Here is a 24359-nt window from a genome sequence, read left to right as displayed (position 1 = left end):
TTGCAAGCAACATAAGACAAGCAAATACGGTTGATCTGGAGAGTTGGCTCACTTTATTGAAAAACATCCCCACCATCAATTCCTTCATAAAATAAATCTTATTTCTGCTGGATCTGTCTGTTCCCAGCATTTCTGTTACAAGGTTTCATCCTCCACAAACCTGACTGCAGTCAGAAATGCGACAGACCAACCTGCAGCGTGGCTTCTGTGTTCCACGGGACCATCTGGTGGGAAGCCAAGAGTCATGGCGAGTTCCTGGGATGGTCCTTCAGCCTCTGGAGGGCATGGGGAGAGAGAAGATGGGTGGCCAGACCTGCTTATTCAGCTGGGGCTGTGCAAGGCAGGGGCAGGGGGTCCAAGGTTGGAGGCTCTTCTGACCGATGGATCGGGGAAGAGCGACATGTGAGTGCAAATATCCCCGTCCTACTGCCGCAAAGGGCAATTGAAGCTGCTGCCCCCAAGCCCCATTCTCTCCCTCCCATTTCCTACCCTGAGCACTGAGATTTTCTAAATACTCTGCTCTTTATTAAAAGGGGGATATGTGCATAGGATGTGCATCTCATAAAGACGGCAGAAGCCTCTAAATTACATCATACCCTAATTTTACACGTCACATAATGCTATATATTCTCCAGGGTGAACTATTGTCAGAGTAAAAATCAACCTCTTTGGCAGCTAAAGATTTTTTTTTCCCCAGACAGCAGTGAGAAAAGATCCAGCGCAAACTCCTGATCATCCAGCATTGTCTGTGTCTACACTTTAGTGGCAGAAGTGCTTGAGGGCTGAGTCAGAACAGCTATAGCTGCTTCTGTCACATCTCACGCATCAAACAGACAAGCAGGATTCCATCATCCCATAATCCGATAACGTCAGCAAGACACCGTCATCCTCAAAGCACTGCAAACCCCAGACATGCTGGACTGCTATGCAAAGTGCAGGTGTTTAGCTAAAAGAAAGAAAGAGTGAAGAAAAATAAATATTGTCTCCTCCCCTTGCTCTGGGACAGCTGTCACCAGCATGGCTGCATTTCCCTGCCTTGCTCACAGGCTGCCAGGATGCAAAACACACACAAAGTGACGAGAAAACATGCGGTATTTTCAGAGAAAATGCTTGGCTTGTTTTCTTTGGGTACCAAAGCATTCAGCCTGCATCCTGGTGCTGCTCCAGGCAAGGCGAGGGATGGGGCCAGTGTTACAAGCCTCCCTGGCACTTCCCAGGAAGAGGGTGGGGAAGCCAAATACTTTCAATTTTTAAAATGACTTGTTTTCTGGCATACTAGTCAGCTTCTTACTTTTTTCTATTATTTTGTTTATACCAATCAACCTGTCATAAGGAAAACTAGAAGCACCTCCTTCCTTGGCAAGAGCAAAGACATCCCTCTCACCCAGACATGTGTAGAGAGAAGAACAGAGTGAAAATCCAAGTCAAGCCCCTGCGTGGTGAGGGGGAGATGCCCGGGATGGCAGCAGGGATGAGCTGGGGGCTGCAGTATGCAGCACCTGGAAGGTCCCCTCCTCGGTGTGCCCCCATCCTGGGGGCACTGATCTCCAAAGTATATATCTCTACAGAGGTGACAATCCTAAACAAAACCTCAATGGGGTGGTGGGCTCCCAGCATGAGCACACCAGGAGGTGCTCAAAGGGTAACGGGGAGCAGGATGACCAGCAGGAAGAGGTAATGTGATAGTGGAGGCTGTTGGTCTGGTCCTCTCAAACCGCAGGACTAAACCCCCGAACACAGAGCGGGTCACATTTCAACACCATGTGTTGGTGAAATGGATCGTGGTCCCCAGCTCTCGCTTTGACCCCTCCAGCAGGAGCTACTGCTCTCGCAGCCGGACCCACTCACGCTCACTACGTTACCGATCCGAACAGACTTGGGTGGATTTGCCCAGGGAGAAGGAGGGGACTCTCACATAATTTGCTCTCCCAGCAGTGATGCAATGACCCTAGGAAATGGAAAAGCAGGAGGGGCAGAGCATCGAGCCCTCATTCACTGGCACAGACCACGACCAGGGCATCTCACCACAGCAGGGAGCAGCAGCGTGAGGCCGGGGGGCAGCAAGGCCAGGGTGTCTGGCGGTGCACAGCAGAGGGGTCACACATGGGGCTTTTGCTGGCACTGCCAGAGCGGGGAAAGAGGTTTCTGACACTTGAGAGCATCAAAAGGCAGCACCATGATAAAAATTGTGCAAACAGCAGGAACATTTCTTTAATAAGTCTCCAGACAGATAAATCACAGCTTAAGGAGAGATTGCGGTGCTATTTATTAGTCATTTGTGCATGATTTGCTCACACCATTGGTAGTGGAATTTCTTTTTCGGGTATTTAATTTTCATCAGAGATGATTTGTGTGCTGCACAGCAGTTTGTACTGACACCACCGCCCTGCAGTGCACAGGCACCTGTAACCAACCACCTACAGCTGGCTCCAGCCTCGAAGAAAAATGCTGACGGTGACCTCCTAAAGAAGATGGCCCTGTGGTTAAAGGCATCAACTTTCACATGTATCTTTTTTATTTTTCAGAGCTGCTGTTAGCTTTCCTTGCATGGCTGAGCAATACCCACAAGGTAGCACATGGTTCTTTCTTTAAGCTGGATTCCTTATTTCCAGCCATTTCCACATCCCACCTTTGCACTGGGAAACAACAGGCTGGGTGGTGGATGACAAGACTCAGAATGAGGAAGTTAAAGGACTGGTGTAAAGGAAAACAAATGGAAATCATTAAACACACAGAAATGACTTTTTAGAAGACTAAGTGCCACCCCAATTTGTACCCGTTGTTAATACAGGGGGTTAAGTCAAAGCTGAATTTTCCCATTGTATGCAACATTCAGCAACACAGCAGTGCTAGGACTGAAGTGACATTGCAGAAGCTCTATAGCAATTACTGCCATACAGGGGAGATCTCGTTATTCGATGTTTCTCCAGAGCAAATATGCCCAGCTTTTGGAGAAGTAATTAGCTGTCTTACAGAGATCTTCCTTGTGGGACCTAATGGCTGGTTTGACTGCATGGCCATTGCTGGGAAACTTTTACATTGCCACTAGTAAGAGGTAGCAAAGCAAGATCTTGCACGGTAGCTAGAAGCTTTCAAGTTCTCCAGGACTGGCAACAGCAAAGACTACCTACTTGGAATAGTTTAACTTAGAAATTAAAAATGATCCTAATCTCTTGTTCTTCTGATAGTTCAAGATCCACGCACTTCTTCACCCAAAGCCCCACTTAGCAGAAGCAGCTGTAACCCAAAGGGTTTGGACTTTGGAAGCCATTATCTGAGAAGGATGAGGAACCCCAGACTAAGGCTCTGCCATTGTGTAAAATCCATTTTTTACTTTGTTCAGACATATAGAGAAATTCAGTCCCTAGTCTACCTCCTGCCCAAGTCCTTGAACTTGCAAGAAACACTGGCAGATGTTCATTAGTGCATTGGTAACTAGAGAATTGGAGGCACTTGTCGACTCTGTATATGATGAATAAATGTTGGAAAGTTTCTGCTGGGGAATAGCACTTTTGGTTTGGGGCCAACTGGACGCACTCAAAAAAGTGTGTGAGGGGCAGGGGGAGTTATGGCCAGCAGTTCCGCTTTGTTCCTATTAGTATTAATTTTAATTATACATGTGAATTGCCAAAAACCTGAGGGTATCTACCCCCTACCTAAACATAACAAACAGCAAATATTTGGGTGAGATTAATGATTTTCTGAGGTTTAATAAAGATCTGGCTGCTCGTGGGTATGTGTGTGATGCCCTCCAGCTCCCTGGCACCGTAAGAACCTGGATGTCACTGTCATCTCACAGACCAACGGCCGAGAAGAGCAAAGCTGGCACAGCACCACTGCCAGCACCAACATCACTTGAGGTCACAACACACCTCCCAAACTTACCTTCATGCTTGCACATACCTGTTAAATTCAGGATGTTTTCCTTCCCTGCAAATACCCCTCCAGAGCCTGAGTGCAACACCAACCCCTCCAAAATCCAGCGAACACCTCCTACCCTCTGGGTAGCTGTCACTCACACCAACTAGCCTCTTTTAAAAGCAAAGAGGTACTTTCCTCAGCATTAAACTATGCCGTGTGTTTCCCAGACTGGCCTGGGACTGCAAGCAAGGTAACACTGCAAAGAAAACTCCTGAACTGTGCAAGAGAACAACACATGGCTTAGTGGTGGAGAAATTGCTTCACTTTGAAAAACTCGAATGTTTAAGCACTTCTTGTTAAAGTAATTAAAAAATGCAACACTGGCCCAACAGGAGAAAAGCCAATGTTTCTCCCAAGGCAGCTGTCTGGGCTAGAGTCCTCCCCGAATGTGGGAGTGAGCAGCTCCATTCAGTCTGTTCACAGAAAAATAACTGAAAGTGATCTGTTGGAAGCTGTCTCCGTACACACAGGCATGCAGACACACACACACACACACACACGAGCTTTGATATGTGGGTCTGACTTAATTATAGCTGGCAAACGCAAAGGTTAGATATGCTTGAGAATGACGCTTGACAAAACTATACTCCACAAAGGAGACCTCAGTTTCCCAGAGAAAAATAAAGCAGATAGTGGCCACATCTGGATTTTTTTCTTGCTCTCACATCACTCTGCATTTTCTGGTTAGAGCTGGGATCTCCCCAAGAGAGGCTTTTCTTGTGGTATTTCTAGCTGGGACTGGACGCACCACAAATCTCATGAGAAGGTCTTTCCTTCCAAGATTCATGAGCTGGAGGCCCATGAAGCACAGATAGTTCAGGGAAGTGACCAACTGTGCGGATGTTTTCCAAACTCTCAGCCTTTTGGGGGGTCCGGTAGCACTCACAATGATATAGAGTCCCATCTCATCCCCTTCCCACCAGCATGGACACTTGATGTTGCAACTGCCTGGAAAGCTCCTTACTTCAAAAAATTAAAAAGGGAAGAGAGAAGTCCCACTGTGTCAGAGCAAAGCGGCAGGACTTGGAGATCTGCCTGACTGCTTCAAGGTCATAAAGCAGCCATGTCCCCAAAACCGCTGCTCTAGTTGGTAACTCACCAAGAGGAGAGGGACACCCTGAAATCACGCAACTGCTGATTTCCATTTCCAGGGGACATTGGCTTTCCTCCATGCTGGGACGTGAAACATGTCCAGCAGGAGCCTCAGACCTTCTCTTGCAGAAAAAAAAAAAACAAACACCTCCAGGCCAACCAAAACCTTCTACTCCAGTCAACTCTGGGTTTAATCCATCTCCATGGCACACACCAAGAAATCATCCAAGAAAAACAACACACACTGCACTGCTTCAGAGCCCTCTCCACCCAGGCTCACACCCCTCTGTGCTCAGTCTCTGGATCTTCCGAAAAGGTACAAAACAAGCATGCTGGAAGGCATTTCGCTGCTTGTACAACACCTAGGGTCTCAGTCCTGCCTTGTCACGGGTTTGCTGCCTGACCCCAGGTAATCCACTTAACTTATCTGTGACTCAGTTCCCTATCCATAAAAGCAAGAGGGAGAGAGAAGTAACAGCATTTCCTGGCATCCCTGGGATGTTGTGACGATTAATGCATTAAAGAACAAAATGCGTCAAGATTCTCCAAAGGAAAAACAAGTTAGAAAGCCAATATAGCACTGAGAAGGAGTGTGTTTCGACACAACTTTAGTTTATTCCATATTGTTCCTGTCCCAGGGAGATTTGAAGGTTGAAATTAAAGCAGAATAAATGTATCTCCATGCTCCAGAGGGAACTGCTCAGTGTGTGGGCACACAGGAACGCTTTTAGGAATGGGAGGTTTGGAAACTATTGTGAAAACTGTGGACGAGAAGTGAAACCTACTGAATCCCCCAGGGAGCCTTTGCTGCCAGCCACTGAGTGATCTCCTCGTGGGCAGAGGCTGGTGGACGCAGACTTCCCTGCTCTTTGACCCAAATGCGAAGCCTGGAGCTGCATAATCTGAAGGGGCTCAGCCACCAGGTGCCAAAGCTGTCCCTCCTCTCTCTGGCTCCGTTGTGGCTCCAGGGTAGCTCACGCTGAGCCCCCAACACCCACCAGGCACCTCTGAATAACCTTGGCACAAATCTCCTGCAGGTTTAGGGACCTCTTTGCAATGCTATCCTGCTCCTGAAGCATACAACCCTCCTTCCTTCCACTTCATCATCGTTCAAACCTGAAGGCTTGTAGCTCTGCCTCTCCTGGAGGAAATCTCACTCTAACAGTGTGTTTTGGCACAGTATGCATTGGCCGGGGTCATACCACATGGGGACTGTGGTATCATATTTTAGCACAGGACAATGGGGCTTCCAGGACCTTTCCTTTTCACACGAGACAGCTGCTGTTCAAGAAGCGTGGAGCCAGCTGAGAACTGAGCGCCCTCCAGTTCAGTCTGCAGCATCATGCACCACAAAGTTTATTTTCCTTATGGACCCATGAGACGCATATTCCTGCGAGGGGACCTTTCTCTCCAGAGAAGTTAATACTATGTATTCAGGCCTCCTTCAGCTGACAAAAAAGGCCTAAAATTCAGGTCCATCATCTCATGAGCTCTATTAGCAAGTATCTACCATTATCGTGAGCCTATCTATCTGAAGAAAACTGAGTTATCTCTATGTAAGCACGCATCTGGACAGCTAAGTCCAGGACACATTGCCTCTGAATCCTCGTGTCATGGAGACAACCACCTTAGGGCTGCGGGGACCTTCCAAAGAAATTGCAGTTACCTTCAGATTCAAACATATCGCTGGTATGTCCTCTCAGCTGGGTTAGACCATTATCACTCCCCATCAAGGCTGTTGTGCTTAGGAAATTCACTGCATGGGTAATGTAGGCATCTGAGCCAGCGTTACCATCCCAGCGCAGTGCTGGGATCACAAGCTCTCCAGGTCGAGACCAGCCCTGATTGCTCAGCTGCACAGCTCCTGTTCATCCAGTTTGCCCAGAGAAGCTTGAGAGAGTCCCTGTTTTTGTGTCATCACATGTAGCCCATTCATGCAGACTTCAGGTAATTCAAAGAAACAGAGCCAACGCTTCCACCCTCCTCTGAATTACAGAGGTGTGCAAAAATAAATCCAGGCATGATGTTTGAGTGATGGGATCCTGACATATCCCAGTCTGCAGCACCTGTCGCTTTTCCTCCTTTGAAGTATTATTTTAGATAGTGCAAAAAAATTCCTAAGGCGAAACGTGATACACCAGAGCCAGGGGAGAGCCCAGGCTGCTGGAGCCAGTGCCGTGCTCCCTGCCTGAGCCTCTCGCTGCCGGTCCGGCTCTGAGCTCCCACAAAGGAGCCTGGCAAGCACAAACTAAAGTAGAAAGGGGCTGAAAATTCAAGCTAGTCTTTGGTCTAGTAGGAGCCAAGGGTCCTAGGTGCTGAGCCATGATTGCATCTCCCACTTTGCCCAGCCCCGCTGAGCCTGAACTTCAAGGAAGATTTGGATGATGGGGAAGGACACAGAGAGGATGAGTGTGAAGGATACAGGATAGATAAGGAAATGCCGATTTCTGAGTGCAGGTATTGTAGCGGGCTTCAGATATGCAATAAACTACAACAAAAAGGAAAAACACTGTTTTCCTGCCCAGGGTGTATTGCATGAGAAGTCAAGAGCATCAAGTGCAGAAAAAAAGGTTTAGGTTAGAGAAAAATCTCTCTAATCATAAGGGTGATGCAGACTGTGGGAAGTGGCAGAATTTCCCCAATTAGAGATCTTAAAGAAGTGGTCAGACGAATAAACGTATGTCGGGCAGGAGCCAGGTGTATTTGATCCCACCTTCATGTGTGACTTCTTCAGGTCTCTGCCACTCCTCTGCTCTTCCAGGGTGCAGGGAAGCCGCCCAGGCACACCAGTCATCTGGGGCTGCTGTGAATCCCAGCCCCGGGCTGTCACTGGGAGCACTGGAGATCTCAATGGCAAATGTCTCCTTCTTCAAGTAGCAGGGCTGCTCCTGCCAACCTGCTCATGTCCCCATTCAGGACAGGTGTGAATCCTGCCTTGGAATAACTCACATGCATCTGATTAAAATTACTGCTAATGCAGATGTGTCTGGCTTGTGGGAGGGGAAAAAAGGGAGATACAGGGAGTTAACATCAGTGGAAAACATTAGAGGTGCAGACTGGATGTCAGGCAAAGCTCACCCAGCTCCTCGATGGGCTGTGGCAATGCTAGGCTCCCTTGCAATCAGCATTTCTCCCCCACTTTTCTTTCTTTTTAATAGATACAGCCCATTTGAAACCCTATTTCCTAAGACCAATCAGTAAAGGGTCATAAAACATCTGCAGGTGTCAAAACAAATGTGTCGCCTGTGCCTGGTGCAGCAGGGACGGCGGCTGGTGGTGAGCGGGACCCAGCTCTTGCTGGGCTGCTGGCACCCGCGCCCTGCTCAGCACCCTGCCCGCTCTCTGCCTCCACACACCCTGCCTCTCCCCCAGCTCTCTGCAGCAGCACCCCTGGTTTATTTGGCTCTGCTGGAGTCTCGGCTAAACTATAGGGCTTTAGTTTTATATGATCCCCCTTCCCTTGTGCTCAGCTGGGAGAAGCGGGAGGATTTTCAGCCAAGCTCTCCTCTACCACCTAGTGGGAAACCAGATTTTTCCTGCTGTGGCGAGCGCGATGCAGAGCGCAATCACTTGCCTGATGCCTGGACAAGCCCTTTGCAGCTCATCTGCCCGTACCCGCCGGGGACATCCCAATGGCCCCCAAAGGCCTGAGCAGCACCAGGGCAATGGGTCCCTTCCTGCCTCTTAGCAGCACCCTGGCTTAGGGGCCAGCAAGGCATGGTTGGGAGAAGTTGCCCCCCTCCAGTGTCCACTGTTTCTAGTGCAAAGAGGGACTATCCAAGCCCATTTTCTGATCAATCGCCAAACAAAAGGGCACCTAAATTTGCAGCATCTCAATGCCTCTCAATGTAGCAGCCTCCCCAAAAAAAGTTGAATTTCCCACTTGTGCATAAACTCTCCATGTTTTCCTGCCTCCAATCCCCGCAGCTGAGGTTTTGGCATGACCCACACAGCCCCAAGCTGCCCGCAGTCTCAGGAGCCGTGACGGCCCCACAGCACCTGAGCACCGGCCATCAGTGTCCGGCCCCACGGCGGCTCTGGCCAAACTCCAGCGCAGGTAATTGCAGTCTGCGTACTTAAATTCCCCCTGCAGATACAGCCGCCTTAATTTCCTGTCCTAAACTGTAGGGTAGTGTTGCAGCGCGTTGTTAAACAGCTGCCATGCGCTACCCAGAGGGGCTTGTATTTCGGTGGTGGGTGGGTTCGGCACACTTCATGTACAGGCAGAAAGCAGCCAAGGAGGGCACCGGGTTAGGCTGCTGCTTGCCCCCCCGCTTCCCCCGCGTGCTATAGGCATCGCCGGCTCTCTACGCTCTTTCTCACGCAGCCAAAATCTAGACACCCCCTTCCCCTTGCCTGGTAAGCAACTGCTGCCAAAACGGAGGGTGCAAAGGGTTAATGGTGTGACTGCCAAGGGGGGGGGGGTTCTCATTGCAAACTAGAGACCCCTGTGAGTTTTATGGGGAGGGCTGGTGGGGGCGGAGGGACGGGGCGGGGGAAGAGAATTGCTTTATGGCTTTGACAGGAACTCCCATCATGGTATAATTATGGAAGTGAGAAGTCTGCGTGTAATGAAGACCATATGCTGCGTTAAAACACACACGCAAAAATATTAGGCCCCCGTGAGGCCTGCGGGGGAGCTGGGGGGGGATCAGGAAGGGGTGGTGGACCCAGCCCTCCCCCCAAAGCTCCTAGCAGATTTTCCAGCCCGGCTGTGGCCAGGGCAGTGGCGATGCGGGGTTGTTGGGGAGCCCAGCACAGCCAAGCAGGGCCAGTTTGCAGAGAAAAACATCCGGTTTCAATAACATATTGAGTGGAAGGAAGGACCTCAATGCCAGAAAAGAAAGGCTTTCACGCTGCATTGCTGCAGACAGCCCCTGGGAGTTGGGTCTCCTTCAGCAGCAGTTTTTCTCCAGGTCCCGCTACAATTTTTCCCTTTCCTTTCAAACTACGCCCTCGCTGCTCTTCCCTTGCTGGAAAACATCTGCACGCAGCTGGCTGTGGAGGCAACCAGCCCTCCTCCTCGCCCAATCCAGCTGCGTCGGCGGGAGCAGCGGGAGCCACGCGACGTCCCTGAGCAAGCTCCTGGGCCGGGGAAGATGACTTTGGCGAGCGCCAGGGCCACCCAGCTGGTGTTTGAAGTCCCCATGCCATCCTCTCCATCACCCCGCCTGCTCTTTATAATGTGAAGCTTTCTTGGCTACGGCATAGTCATCTCTCCTCTCCAGATCTCACGTCTTCTGCTTCACATCTCCCACTCAGTCTCTTTATGGGTCCTGTCTGGCTTCTTTTGAGGTTGTTTCTTCCTTTGCAGGTCACATGCTTGCAGGACTATCTTCTTCCCAGCTCACTTTCTGAGTCTGTTTCCCTGCAAGCCCCTGGGACACCCACGCTCTGTCACCCTCGCACCCACTCTGCCAGCCTACGAGCACACACTCGCCATGGCACATCAACTATCCACCACGTCTCTTGGGGAGCCGTTCTCCATGTTAACCTTCATAGGGATGGACACAAGCTGTGCTTCATCAGACTTAAACCCACTTACAATGTCCACCCCCCAACTTTGTCCATCCTTTTTCTCACTGTCAGGACAGACTCTGACCTGGAACAGATGACCCTGTTTTTCCCTGCTCTGGACCATTTCCTTCCAGCTGGTGGTTCCGTATCCAGGATCCCCAGCTTGAGCTGCCCGGCAATGGCCCATTTTGCTCTTCCAACTATTTTGCCAGCAAAAGGGGGCTGTTGTTATTGTGTACCAGGGCTGGAGGTGAGAGCTGCAGGAGTCGCTGTGGGCAGCAATGCTGCTCTCCTTGCCCAGCAGCACCAAGGGCATCCAGCTGCAGGTCTGGCTGGGGTCAGCAGGGGAATGCAAGGGTATGGGAAAGCAAAACTGATTAGCTCAACATAAGCTCTCCTTGCACCTAAGGAGGGAAAAAAACATCCCTGTGCCTCTACAGCAGAGAAGAGAGGTGAGAGGAACAATCCCATTCCCTGGGGAAGAAATACGAAATGAACAGTGGATTATTCCAACTGGTTTCACTGGGACTGGCAACGTGCAGGAGAGGAGAGCCCGTAAATTGTATTTGCCTTATGTTTTGTACAACTTCCATATAAAATACATTTTTCGTTCATTTATACATATACTATTGTGTGTCCTCCTAAAAAAAAAAGGTAGCTGCTTTCTACCACCCATAGCTGCTTCTATAGATTCATTACAGACGCAGGGTTTGGGCGCACAGCTCCCATAGCATTGCAGGGCAGTATTAGAAGAGGTTGCCAACTCCGGAGGGGGAAAACCTGCATTTCCCAGGCTTGCAAAGGGGATCCACCAATACAGCATAGAGAGCCCGCGGATGAATGCTGCTGCCAAATGCATGCTCATTTTAGGATTTATCTGTCCTCCTCGCTTTATCAGTGTAAGTTCCTCCTGCACGTTTCCCATCTGCATCTGCTCTCAGGCAAAGCAACAAGCATTCGGTGCTGGGTTTTATCGTCTACTACATTCAAAATTGTTGCTCCAATTAAAAGTATCCCTCACCATAGTGGCTAAATAGATGCTAACACTCAGGGCTCATCCTCCCCAACACTCACTACCCACACGCTGCAAACTCTCCCCACCTGATGAGAAACAGTGACATCCCTGGATGGGTCAATCCAGCCCAGCTGCAGCACAGGGAATTTTCCAGGGCTCCTGCAAACTTTTACAGCTGGTTTTATGGGGGAGAGCTGTCACGCAGAGGTGAACCACAGGTGCAGTGCAAGTGGCCTTCCTCCGCTGGGGATGGCGAGGCGAGGAGCAACCTCTTCTTTTCCTGGTGTCTGTTGCAATCCGCAATTCCCGTCATGCACAGTGTGTCATTTCCCATGAGTACCTGCCTGTTTCTGCCATCTGCCATGATTTATAGAAAATGGGCAGTGATTAATAGCCCAGTCAATGCCGAGTGAAGCCATTTTCTTTCATTTACCTGCTCCCTGACCTCCCTGCGCAGTCCCAGACAGGGGCTGGGAAAGTGTATTAATCATGCACTTAAAAAATATTTAAAAGAGGAGATTGGGCAGGAGCTTGGTCATATTTATGGAGTCATTTTCTACAGAGGGTGCAAGCTAATTGCCAGATAAAACAAATGGGCTCTTTGAAATGGAAATGAGTCACTTGGAGGTGCTCAGCGTTTGGTCCTCGAGTGATGTCCCAAACCCGCGCTCCTCCTGGGGCTCCCTGTCACCTACCTGGGACCAAGTCCAGTGGTGGCCATGGCTCTCAGATGAAAAGGATGGGGTACAGCGCGCAAGCTCAAAGCGTGGTCATGGTGCTAAGAGGTCTCTGTCACCCGAGAGGGCTGTGCTCCCACCATCCCACGGTGGTGGCACTGGGGCAAGGGGACGGAGGGCTCGTGCCAGGCTGGAGTCCACCTGAAGAGATCCTGCAACAGAGGAAGGGTATTTGGGGAAAAGACCTTGATTACCTTTCACATCAGCTGTATTCCCGGAGCACGTGAAGGCATTCGGTCCCTGTCTGGACCCACGATATGAACCAGCAGTAGAAGTGCTCCAGCCCACCTCCCCAGGCACCAAGTGGGCTCTCCACACTGTTTTTGCCAGCCCCGAGCGGCAGAACTGCTCCTGGGTCTCCTCATCCCCCAGGAGGACCAGATAACTTTATGGGAATGAGCATCAGTGTGTCTTGCTTCCCCAGTTCCAGGATGGGAGCCTCTGTTCACCTCTGCCTTCTGTGGCACAGAGCCGTGATGCCATCATCTGGAATGGTACCCCACTTTGCTTCAGCTCAAATCTGGCGTTTCCCTTCCTTGCACCACATCCCCGGGTGGCACCGTGTACACCATGTCCTGTACGGCTCCGCGTGGCCTCCCGGAAAATGCCGCTCTGCCCTGGGCCCCTGAGGACAGCTGGGGCTGATAGCAATAAAACGAAAATCCCCTGTCAAGCCAAACAAAATTACTGAGTTATTCTCACCTGCCGGAGACCAAAGCTTTGTTGACAACTTAATTAACTGTGTTTGTAATGAATTTTTGGCCACATGCAACAGACTAATTATCAAAGCAAACCTTAATCTCTTCCTAGGCACATCAAAGTATTGGGAGCAAAAAATATTTACATAAGTCTCAGATAAAATTCTTTGCACTAATTCTAACATAATTAAAATTATGTTGGGGCTAAGGTAATTATGCAAGGTGCTTATATGGCATAACAATGTAATACAAACCTGTGCTTTTTTTTTTTTTTTCCACCTGTAGTCAATCAGCAAAGTCCTCAAATGTGTATAACTTCTAGTAAGTGCACTTTCAAACGAGAGAAAACAGCACCACTTTTAAGCTCGGTTAAGGCATTTAAAACTGCCCACTAAGGCCAGATTTGAGATAAGCATCTTCATTATTTGCATCGTCTGAGCTTTTCCCAGCAAATAACTAGACATGAGTAAAGTTGGTGAGCTTTTAATGGCCATTGCAGCATTTCCAACTGCCTCTGTGCCACCAGTGATGACTTTCTGTTTCTTTCCTTCAAAATGCTGATGTGAATTTGATTACTGAGAGGTGGACAGCACTGTGTCAACCCATCCTTTCCTAAGGGATGCCCCTCCCAATAGCAGGGTGCATGATAGGGAGAGAGAGAAGAGCAGGAGAAGAGAAAGGTACACGCTTTCTTCCTGGGGTGAGCTGTGGCAGGACACCTCTTTGCTCTGGAGGGGGGACACTGTGACACAAGGCTGGCACCTGTACCATGGGAGGTGTCAATGCCTGAACACCTCCCAAAAGTCCCAGAGAGCAAAGTGGGTCACAGAGCAGCCATATTATTTCCATCTCCTCTGCCTGGACCTGCATGAGTGGCTGTCCCAGCTGTCCCCATGGCTGTAGGGACTGCCTGGCCTCAACGAGCTCGCTCCTGGCTGCACGTGTCACCAAGGAACTGCCTGCAGTGCAGCCCCCCAGCTAAACCTGGGCTTGAGAAAATGACCAAAAGGCAAGGTCATTCCCAGGTCCCACCTGCCATCTGTGCTGGGAGTCACTTCTGTTGTCACAGGAGGTGACCTAGTTTCAAGGAGCAGGTCCCAGAGATGTCACCCTGCATCCCCTACTGTGTCCTCCTGTCCCTGTGACCAGCACACCTGCGCTGCTGTGACCCAGGGCCTTGTGGTGCGGGCCATGCGGAGAGTCTGTGATGACCCAGAAAATCCTTCAACCGATGAGCTGAGAAAGCAAGTTGTCTGGGTGCAGGGAAAAAAAAATAAATTAAAAAAAAAAAAAATGCTGCCTTAGATCTGCATCACCAGACTGCAGACACAGATTCAGAGGTCCCCAGCTTGCTCCATCCCTAATGTAGGACCACATGTGCTTCTGCATGTCTGCCTGTTGATCTGACCCTCACAATGAGCCTCCAGCACTGGAGATGACACCTTGTCCCTCCATGCTGGCACTCCCATTAGAAAGTTTTTAACTCTTCCTCACTGGTGTTTGAGCTTCATGTCCTGCCCACCAGTGACGGACAGAGCTGGAAACCTCCATAGGCGTGAGCAGCCCTGGATGCTCAACCAGTGCCAGACCCCCATCCCAATCCACAATGAGGAGGGTCCCCCTCCGTGTGGGTTGTACTAGGCTGGAGCCTTCAGCGGCTGTTAAAACTGCCCCTTCTTGCCAAAACACGGAGCTCAGCTTCGTCCTCACCTGCCATGGTGGGTAAACCAGCAGCAAGGCCACAGGGGCTCGCGCTACACCACTGTATGTTGGCTGCAGCTATGAGGAGCTGCAACACCCCGTTCCAACACCATCCCTGCCGCAGATGTCAAGGCATATGCTCCTGTTTTCCCAGCTACTAAAATCAACTCCTTTTCGTGGCCATTGGAGACATTCATCGGCAGAAAGACTGCCTTAGAACAGATTTCTGCCTAGGTTTGGCTTCATTAATCAAATCATTTCTTGACACAAAACACTGAGGACTTGCTGGAGGTGCAAGGCTGGAGAGCAGGGCCATGCTGAGCGGCTCCAAGGGGCTGCGCAGAGGGGCTCCCACAGACACACAGCTTCAAGGAAACTGTTGAGCTTTCAGCTTGATCTGCAGAACTTAAAAAATTAACAGGTAGTTTTGGAGCAACAACAACTCCTCCTCCCTGCCCTGGTTTCCCCACTATTGCTGTAGAGCCAGTGAGGCTGCAGTGACGAACCCAGCCCTGACTGGTGGGTTTGCCCCCATCTCTGCAGACAAGGTCACCCCAGAAAAGCACAGGTCTGGGGCAGGACTTGGTGGAACCCAGGCACATGCCAACACACCCACCCCAGGCACCCCCAGCTCCTCTCACCCGGGCTGAAACCACCTAAACCCACCCCAAACAGCTTGCTCCCTGTGGCTCATGAAGGTTGGGGCACAACTAGGAGCCCTCCTACATTTGTCTTTTGCATCAACCACAAACTACTCTGGAACCAGACCAGAGTTTCATTTTCTGACTGGACCAAAACTCTGATTTCACATTTTCTAGGTTTCCTAGAAAGCACAGAGCATCAGACTAAATAGAGACACAGACTGAGGTGGATGAATGAGTAGAGATGAGGCTTTCAGGGCATAATAGCTTTGCTGCTACTCAGTCTCAGCAGGTGGGCTGCTGAGAAGACTCGTTGCTCAGCTTCACATCAAGAGAGATGAGGAACTTCTCATGGGTAGAATGAGCTCTAGAAACAGCTCTCTTAATGGTACCAGTATCAGCTGGTGTTACTATCCACAAGGCAACTAGCATTATGCCAAGAAAAAAGAGCAATATCACATCTCAAGATACTCAAAAGGTGCATGAGCTATATAGAGCCTATATGGGTTTCTTCCACAACAGTGGGTGTAGCCTGGAGTTATTCAGGAGACAAGCCCTACTGTTTGGCCACATGAGTAACCAACCAGCTAATTGCCCCGATGCATCTGAGGGATGGGATGGAAGAAAGCCTGGTTATTAAATCTGTGTGCAGGGCAGGGCTGTAAGAGCCTTTCCTCCCCTTGCCTCTCTGGCCAAACAGTTTTGGCATTTGTTCAGCATTTGAGTAGGTGAAATCAAGTCCAAACGCTCAGCAGACTCCTGTGTAGAGCTACTCCTTAATGCTCGATTGCCTGAAAGACAACTCCCACGTTCCTCAAGTTTCTGAGCAGCTTGACTTTTCTTTCTTTTTTTTTTTTTTTTTAACCTTCAAAGCTCCTGCAGGATTAGGGCTCGGTTTAACCTCTGGCAGAACTGACAGATGCTTTAGGAGCTGGAAAGATTTTAGGGCTCTTCATCCCTGGCCTCTCAGCAGAGGCCAGGACCTTTATGTTGCTGCCACCTTCCAAGCCAGAGGAGAGGTGCTAGGGGTGCTCTCTAGTGGCAGCCTGCAGAGAGAGGAGAGGAGCAGCACACAGATGTTACCCACAACATCTGGAGCAGCAGAGATAAAACACAGCTGGGGAGGCAGGCAAGCTTTTGGGGTGCAGAGAAAAACAGCAAACATTAGCTAGAGGAGCGGCAGGCTACAGACTGGTATGAATATCCTCTGCCCACATTGCTCTTGGCTAAGAGGCATAGTATTGTCCATCAGTTATCTGAAGCAATTTGTGATACCTGCTCAAGACACTAATTTTTTTGCTGCTTGCAAAGGGAATGCTGTGGGTGCCCTTATTACGGCACCTGAGCAACTCCACTTTTTTTTTTTTTTTAATCCTGAAAAAAACCTTTTGAAATTAGAGGATATTGAGCCCATTTTAGAGGTGGGAAACAAAGAGAGAGGGCTAACTTTAAAAGTACTTTAGCACTGGCGAAGATGAAGTTACTCAGCATCAGTGGAAAAGGTGCACGGAGCACACCTCTGCATATTTGGAGATTAAAATAGCTTCAAAATCTGAATGAGTGGGGAGAGGGTTAATTTTAAAAGGTATATGTGTGACCTTTTCATCATTACATTTTCAAGTTCTGAGTAATAAAGATTGGGAATTAAACAGACTGTTGAAATTATCCCACTATCTAGCAGGGAAGCAACCTGAACAGCTGGGGGGAGAACGGCTTGTGAGAAAATGAAATTTAAAAAAAAAAATATCCATGAACATTTTCCACTTCATACCTACAAATACTTTTAGCCTTTTCTCAGAGGAAAATAATACTACCACGTTATTCCCAAATTATTACTCCCATCACCCTGAAAATGATGGGATTTGTCTATTCGACTAAAAACTACAAGATTGCACTTTGGGGAAGAAAGAGGTCCAATTCCAGCCTCTGCACCAGCCTCTGGACCAGCTGCCCCCTTTTGAGGCCACGCACCGGGAAAAGGGGCTAGGGTAGGTTTCCCTCCCAGGATGAACCAGCCCTGCATCCCTGGGTCCCAGGCAAATTCCCGGGGCAGCACCCAGCCGTCTGAGGGCTCTGAGGGTGCCCTGGACCTCCTTACCTCCAGCCTTCCTCAGAGCCACCAAACTGCTGCTGGCATCAGAAGCTGCTGCAGGCCTGCGAGGAAGCTCGGCTGGTGGGAGCGAGTTGGCGTTTTCCTTCCAGCTGAATCAGAGCCGAAACATTTATTTTTTTCTGGTACAGAACAAAAATACGAATCTTTACTCACAAATCCTTAAGCCCCTTGTGGTGAGTAAGTAAATCTAAGCCTAATCCTTATTCCAGGGAGGAAAAGGCGCCCGCTCGGCGCCCTGCAGTCCCGCTTTGGGATGCGCACCGCGACAGCAGGTGGAGCTGCGAGATCGGGAGTGAGGGCTGGAGGCGCCCGGTGCAGCTCCGAGCTGCCCGGGGCAGGAGAAACATTTGGTATTGAAGGGCAGCTGGAAAGTTTGAGCTCAGTGTGGCCTTTTGAAGCTCCCCTCCCTACCACAAATTAAGAAAAGGAAATGTTTTTTCAGATCCAGGAGGAAAGGCTGGGAGGAGGCAGAGCCTGCTGGTCTTTGCAGAGAAGATGGATGCTCACAGGTTGGGACGTGGTGTTCAGCTCCTGGCCCCGCTGCCACAGCAGGCTTCACCTGCAGCCTTGCCCACATCACTCAGGGAGACACCTGAAATGGCCTTTCACCATTTTGCAGGGAACTTAGGCAATTGTCAAGCAAATGGACTCTGGAGTATCCTTGAGTCCCTGTCCCCCCCTTCCCCTGGCAGCTCCCCAAGATACCCTCCATCCTAAAGCCTCCTGCAAAAGCTTTCAGTGGTAGCTAATGTTCTCCCGCTCATAGCCCAAAGGCAGAGCCAGAGCTTACCAAGGGCTTTTTGGTATTCCCAGGGTCACATTCCAGGGCAAAGCGGGCGTTTGCCAGCCCTGAGCCGCAGGAGCGCAGGGCTCTGGTGCTGGCCCCAGCAGCTCCAAAGGTGGTGCTTTGCACGTGTGGCTTTGGTGGTTATAAAACTCCCTTATGAAGTCAGTGACGACAATTAACGTAAGTTTTATGGGTGTGGAGTGTTCTTTGATGGTGTTTAGATCACGGGAAGAAATAAGGAGAGAGACTGATACAGGCGTGCCTGGCCCAGCGAGGCCAGGCTGACCCCGTGACAGATGGGGGGCTCATCCATCTCCCTGCCAAATGTGCCCCAGATTGCGAGAGATTTTATAGAAGAAATAAAGCAATAACTTCAGTGTAATAAGCTCGCACACAGCCCTCATTAGCTTAATTTTTAACTGTAAGAGTGACAACCAACCAGCAGAACCACTTCCACAGGGAGCAGGTGGATTTGTCATCCTCAACGGATCGGATCCATGTCCTCCGTGGGGTTTCTCAGGGGTGGCAAACTCACTTTCTGCAGCGGGCCTGGCTGACAGCCCAGCATCTGACATAGGCATACTCACAACAGTTTTAGAAGAAACACTTTTAAAGATAAACTGTATTCATGCTGTTAGATTTAACTTACTGCTTCTGCAACAACTGCAATGCAGTTACATGTACACTACGCTGAGCTATTATACCATCCTAAGAGTCTGCACCAGTGCTCAGTGCAGGGCTGGATCCCACCCTGAACTATCGGCAACCCTACAGACACTGAGGAGTTTGGATAAAGCTGTTCTGCAGGCCAGGTCCAGGCTATCCCAGCTATCATGTCATTTATGGACTCAGGGCAGCCGAAACAAGATGAGTTTTTGGTTCAGGGCACCTGGGACCTAGCATACGACTGCAATGGTCCTCCTTGCTTCCACATCTCTGGAGTGCTTCTGCCACATGGCAACAGTAGGGAACGAGCTATTTGCTCCACAAGCATAACCACAGCCTAACATTGCACAAAACACGTAGGAACAAAAATAAAAGCATGTTCTAACCATGTTGCAGCTATTGTTCTTCAGCAGGATTTTCATCTCACAGCAATTTCTGAGGGAGTTGAAGTCTTTGTGGTTTCTTGCATTTGAGAGGAAGAAAAGATCAAAGTACAGCACCCTCTGAGATCTGGCCTGGGCAACACTGTCCCCAGATCACTTGGTGCCATGTGACATCGTAGCCTGTAAAACAGGCTTTAACAAGGCAAGATGCATGAGCAGCTCAGCGCTGGCTGCCCCGCCACAGGGCTGAGCAGCAGGACGAGGTGGGTAGTGGCATCTGAGCTCCCCCCATGGCATGGCGGGTGGGGCAGCTATGTTCTGGGTAAGGCCAGCACAGTGTCCTACGAAGCCCATCCTTTGAGACTTCTCCCCTGCTTTGTGCCAGTGCAGCCTCCCCTGGGACATGCAGTCCCTTCACAGCCCAGCTCAGCTCCTGCTTGCCAAGGAAGAGACATTAAAAAATTTCCTTGAAGGAAAACAACCTAGGAGCTCGTGGGCTGGCAGAGCGGATGTCCCACGGTGCCCTGCCCACCTCTGCAGCCTGCGCAAGTTGTGGGCATCCAGCGCCCATACTTCCAGCACAGGGCAGGAGTGCACGGTGACCGAGGAGCCTCTCAGCCTTGCGAGGCAGGGAGCACGTCGCGTGGGGTTGGCAGAGCAGCTGTGCACCTCAAGCTACTCCCTGCAAACCCACCTGCCCACCCAGCTGCTCTGTGCTCACCTACAAGCCTTACAAACCCTGTAAGACCCTGAGCGACTCCACCTAAGATCAAAGTGAGCCCCGATTACAGCAGGGAGTTGGACCAGAGACCTCCTAAGATCCTTCCAGCCTGATTTATTCCATGATGCTACCTTTGTGCACCATGGGAGGTTATCCTGGGCCACCACCATGTCTTCTTATGCACCTCCCACAGAGGCTAAACCACCCAGTGCTCCAAGCCCTGACGCAGAGGCTCTGCAGCCAGATTTCTCCTGATATTTAGCTTATCCCTTCTGCTGATCCAGCTGGTACAGATCATCACCTGAGCTGGCAGAAGACCTAGAAGAGCCCAAGCATCACAGCTGACTCAAGCCCCAGCCTTCTGAGGATTTCTTCTCCTGTTTGTGCCGCAGCAGCCGAACAAACCCACCTCTCCCACCAGTGTTTTGCTACAATTGACCAAGCTGATGCAGAAAGCCCAAGGCTTAACTCCTGAACCGCTGTTAAGTTTGCAAGGCTGGAGCCTGAGGGAATAGACATTGACACCCTTCACGCAGCAACCTCGACAGGCAAAGCAGAACTTTGAGCCTGGGAACTTTGATCGCTTTAGTAAATAACCAGGCAGGGATTGGGTGACTGGAGAAAGACTCCTCTAACATCCTGGTCTGCCCATAAAATGAAAGAATAGGCTGTACATTTAATAACTTTGCATGTTTTATGGCATTATTGTCTGTAAACCGTCTTAGTTTCCTTAGTAATCAGAAAACCAACTCCTTTAACAGAAAACGCGGTGTACTCGCCACAAGAGTGGAGAATGAAAATTGGTCTCCTATGCAAATAGTTCAATTATAATCAAAAGCAAACACTGAAAAAGGTCAGGTTCCCAAAAGGATGCATGTTTACATTATAAATAAGGAACTGGGAAACAGGAACAATATGACAGTTTTACTACTTGGAGCCGTGACTCGCTAAGGTAAACAGCAGTTTCACGAGGGGGCTTGAGGTGCAGCAAACTCACAGTGATGGCACTATGTTGGGGCGGGGGGTGTGTGTGTGGAAAACTGGAAAAAGGCTTATTCTCTTTCACAAAACCATGAGGCTACCCCGGATAGGTCGGCAGGGTTTCCTATTTGGTGTTTGGTCTGGGTGTTTGCTTAGTTGACCTGAAATCAGCACAAAAAACTCTGAAGAAAGCAGAATTCATCACTTAAACTCTTCACTGAAGATAAAATAGTGTCTAAGATGGGTCCAAATCCTCAGGGATGAGGAGAAATTAGTTCTTTGTAATTATTTTTTAACTACTTTTGGTTCCCAGTGATGGATTGTTAGTACAGTCTGGCTTAAAGACATTGGAGGGTTTTTTGAGTAACAAAATCAAAACCACTAAATATTTTACTATTTATAAGTAATCTGTTACAGACAAGTAATGGAGTCCTACTATAGCTTTGAATTAATGTATAACTTAAATAATGGCTAGCCTAGTGCTGTTGTGTTGGTTTACATCTGGAAAGGCTTTAGGCAAAAGCAGGGCCTGATGCGGGTGGTTGAATAATACAATATAGAGAAAGAAAGTCTGACACAAGAAGGAAAGCAAGCCCAGTATAGGGAATTATAAATATAAGACAGGGAATATATAAAGAAATATATAAGATATGTAAGAAATATATATAATTTAAGAAAGCTCACTACAAAGGAAGACAAAAATTTCTTCTTGTCACCTCCCAGGAGGTGCCTCAAGTTTTTAGGGCTGTCGGCTGAGCCCGCAACATGCCTCCCAACTCCTATTTGGGGGAAGAAGTCAAGGCTGGAGATATTCTACTATGAACACCATCCAGGTATGAAACACTCAGCTCAAGAAACATAAAATGAGGCCAAGAGTGCCCAGCAATGAGCTGTGACTGCTACAGCACTCAGTGTGAACGTGGCACTCTCACATAGCCATCCGTGTTTACTCTAACGCACCCACCTGGAAAGGATGCTCCCAGACAGAAAGCAGTACCCGTATTCCCACTGGCCCGTCAGCCATGTACAGCTCCTCAAAAAAACCCCAAACTGTTGGAGAGATCTTTCAGGAATTTCTTGCCTTCTCCATTTTAAGTTGGAAAATTGGAAACTCAAAAGCTCAGTTAGTTCTTCTCAACCTCAGTATTATCATACCGCGAGACTTACAATTAACCATTTCAGACAAAAAGGCATTCAGCTACACATTCAACAGGGTAAAAAGTCACATCCATACTGTTTTGGTAGAGTTAATTTTGAGACAGCATATGCCTACACTCCAGCTACATATTGAGTGCTGAAAGCCAGGTAGCAATTTCCCTCATTTTCAGAGGTGTAGAACAGTTTCAGCTCCCACTGAGATGCCAAGGATACTTGAGGGGAAAAAAACTACCTTTTTAAGATGACAAATCCAAAGACAGCAAACCAGATTCCCCAAAATTCTGTTGCGTGAGAGCTCCCAACTCCCCCGCTTAAGTTGCACTGAATTTCAGCCAAGTTTCAGCAGAGTTTAGCTTGGGTTTTCCCAAGCTATTATTTTTATTATAAATTATTTCCCAAGCTATTATTTTTATTATAAAATAAAACTTTGTATTGATCTCCAAACCAAGCATATTTTTTGTATGAGAAGACAGTCAAAGCTATTGAATGCAGGATTTTACTACTTTATTTGCCTTTCTACATCAGCCAAAATTTGGATCATTTTTGTGTCTGCAGCTGAGGAGGATCTCAGCTACTTCCCTAGCAAAGATAACCATAAAATCCAAATAAATATATTGTTGGACTTGTCAAAATTGATGAGATGTAATTGAAAAGTAAGGCAAGAACCTTAAGTATTGTTAACCCCAAATCACTCTTAATCATTAGCTAGTGACCATTTCCACAGAAAGAGCATCATGCCAGCAAAATCAGAAAAAAGAAGAGATATACCTTTGCTTTTTGAGAAAGATGTTAACCAGAGTTCATTACACAACTGTTCTATGATTCTATGACTCTATGAAAGGTGGAACGAGGTGCAGCTGCAGAGGCTAACAGAATAATGCTAATCATTTCTAGGGCAGGGAGGAGGGCAGAAATTATTCTGAAAATCACTAGAAACCTCTAAAAGGGATCTAGAAGTCTCTGAGCTTACAGTACAAGAAGATAATTGCCCAACACTGCCAAAGAGAAGCTGTATCTCTGATGCCTTGTCCTGAGATAGAGCAGCTGCTGCACTCCCACTGGCCCCCCACCGCCATACCACCGGGAACTATGCATCAAAACACCTCCCAGGGGACAGCAAAATGACCTGCCCAGCCTGTCCTGTCCATCAGGTGGTAGGTTGACAGCTCTTTGTGGGTCAATATGCATTGCAAAGCATAACACATAGGTATTACACGTGCTTAATTTTATTGGTGTACTTTCAAAGTGTATTATCAAAGTATTCCCCAAGCACCTTTGCAACCATTTTGCAGATGGAAAAACAGAGACCAAGAACCTTCACTTCACTTCTGATATACCAAGTTAGATATATTCTACCAACTTTAGTGTTTCTTTGGGAAAAACTGTCGTACAAATGTATATAACCGGTACCAAGTGACCGAAGGAACCCACATGAGTCGGTGCTTCTAACTTCTGAATCAACTCCCTTACCCCCAATTAACGAGGATAATCAGCAGATTTCCAGTTCACTAAAATCACATTAACTATTGCAAACTTTCCTGAGCACTCCCAAAGCTGAACACAATTTCCACTTCCAAACCGTGCAACGAGACATACCGCACCTCCTGCCTAAGAGCAAGCTTCTGATAGCAGTGTTCTTTTACCCACCCTAAATAGTCCAGGTATTTTAGGCTGGGGGAGAAGTTTGGCCCAGATCTGTCCCTGCTCCCAAATGCATGTTCAGCTTGTAGCTTGGAGTGACTGCAAAGACAGAGGCCATGCAGAGCCATACACCAGCAAGGCTCAGCGCCTGCCCCCTCATCCCTGTCATCGCACCTGCCACTGAGATTTCGACTCTGCCATCAGCTGCATCCGGCACATCAGATCTAACTGGTTCTTTGCCCAGCTGCTAACGTGAGGTAGGGAGGGAGCACACACAGTCCAAAAATGATTTGTTGTAAATGTGGAGTGGTGGGAGGGACCTGTGAATACAAGAAAACCCAAGCCCTGAAAATACCCAGAGGAAGAAAAAGGATGGGCTGCGTGGCTGGGTAATAAAGAGCCTTTTCTCCTAAGAGGCTAAAAAACAACAAACAGTCAGACAGAGATGAACAACCCTACTCCAGCTGAAAGAGGGATTAGGGACTGCTTCCAAGAGGAAGGATCCACCAATAAATTCAAAGTGAGATTCGGCAAAAACTGTGGAGCAGGATCTAGGTGACAGCAGTTGTTTACTATATGCTCATAGA

The 24359-nt window shown here is 48.8% G+C and overlaps 1 long non-coding RNA gene across 1 annotated transcript; it reads right to left on the bottom strand.

The window, feature by feature from the left end:
* Positions 1–159: 159 nt before the first annotated feature.
* LOC129208075 (uncharacterized) lies at positions 160–17535 on the bottom strand. The gene is made up of 4 exons (XR_008577669.1): positions 17421–17535; positions 12732–12948; positions 12241–12434; positions 160–275 (listed from the first exon to the last, which is right to left on the bottom strand). It is a non-coding gene; the product is annotated as an uncharacterized LOC129208075 (long non-coding RNA).
* Positions 17536–24359: the final 6824 nt, after the last annotated feature.

The sequence above is a fragment of the Grus americana genome, chromosome 6 (genome assembly GCF_028858705.1).
Source record: "Grus americana isolate bGruAme1 chromosome 6, bGruAme1.mat, whole genome shotgun sequence".
NCBI lineage: Eukaryota > Metazoa > Chordata > Aves > Gruiformes > Gruidae > Grus > Grus americana.
Note: the sequence above shows the minus strand (reverse complement) of the source record. Positions and strands in the feature narration are given on the sequence as shown.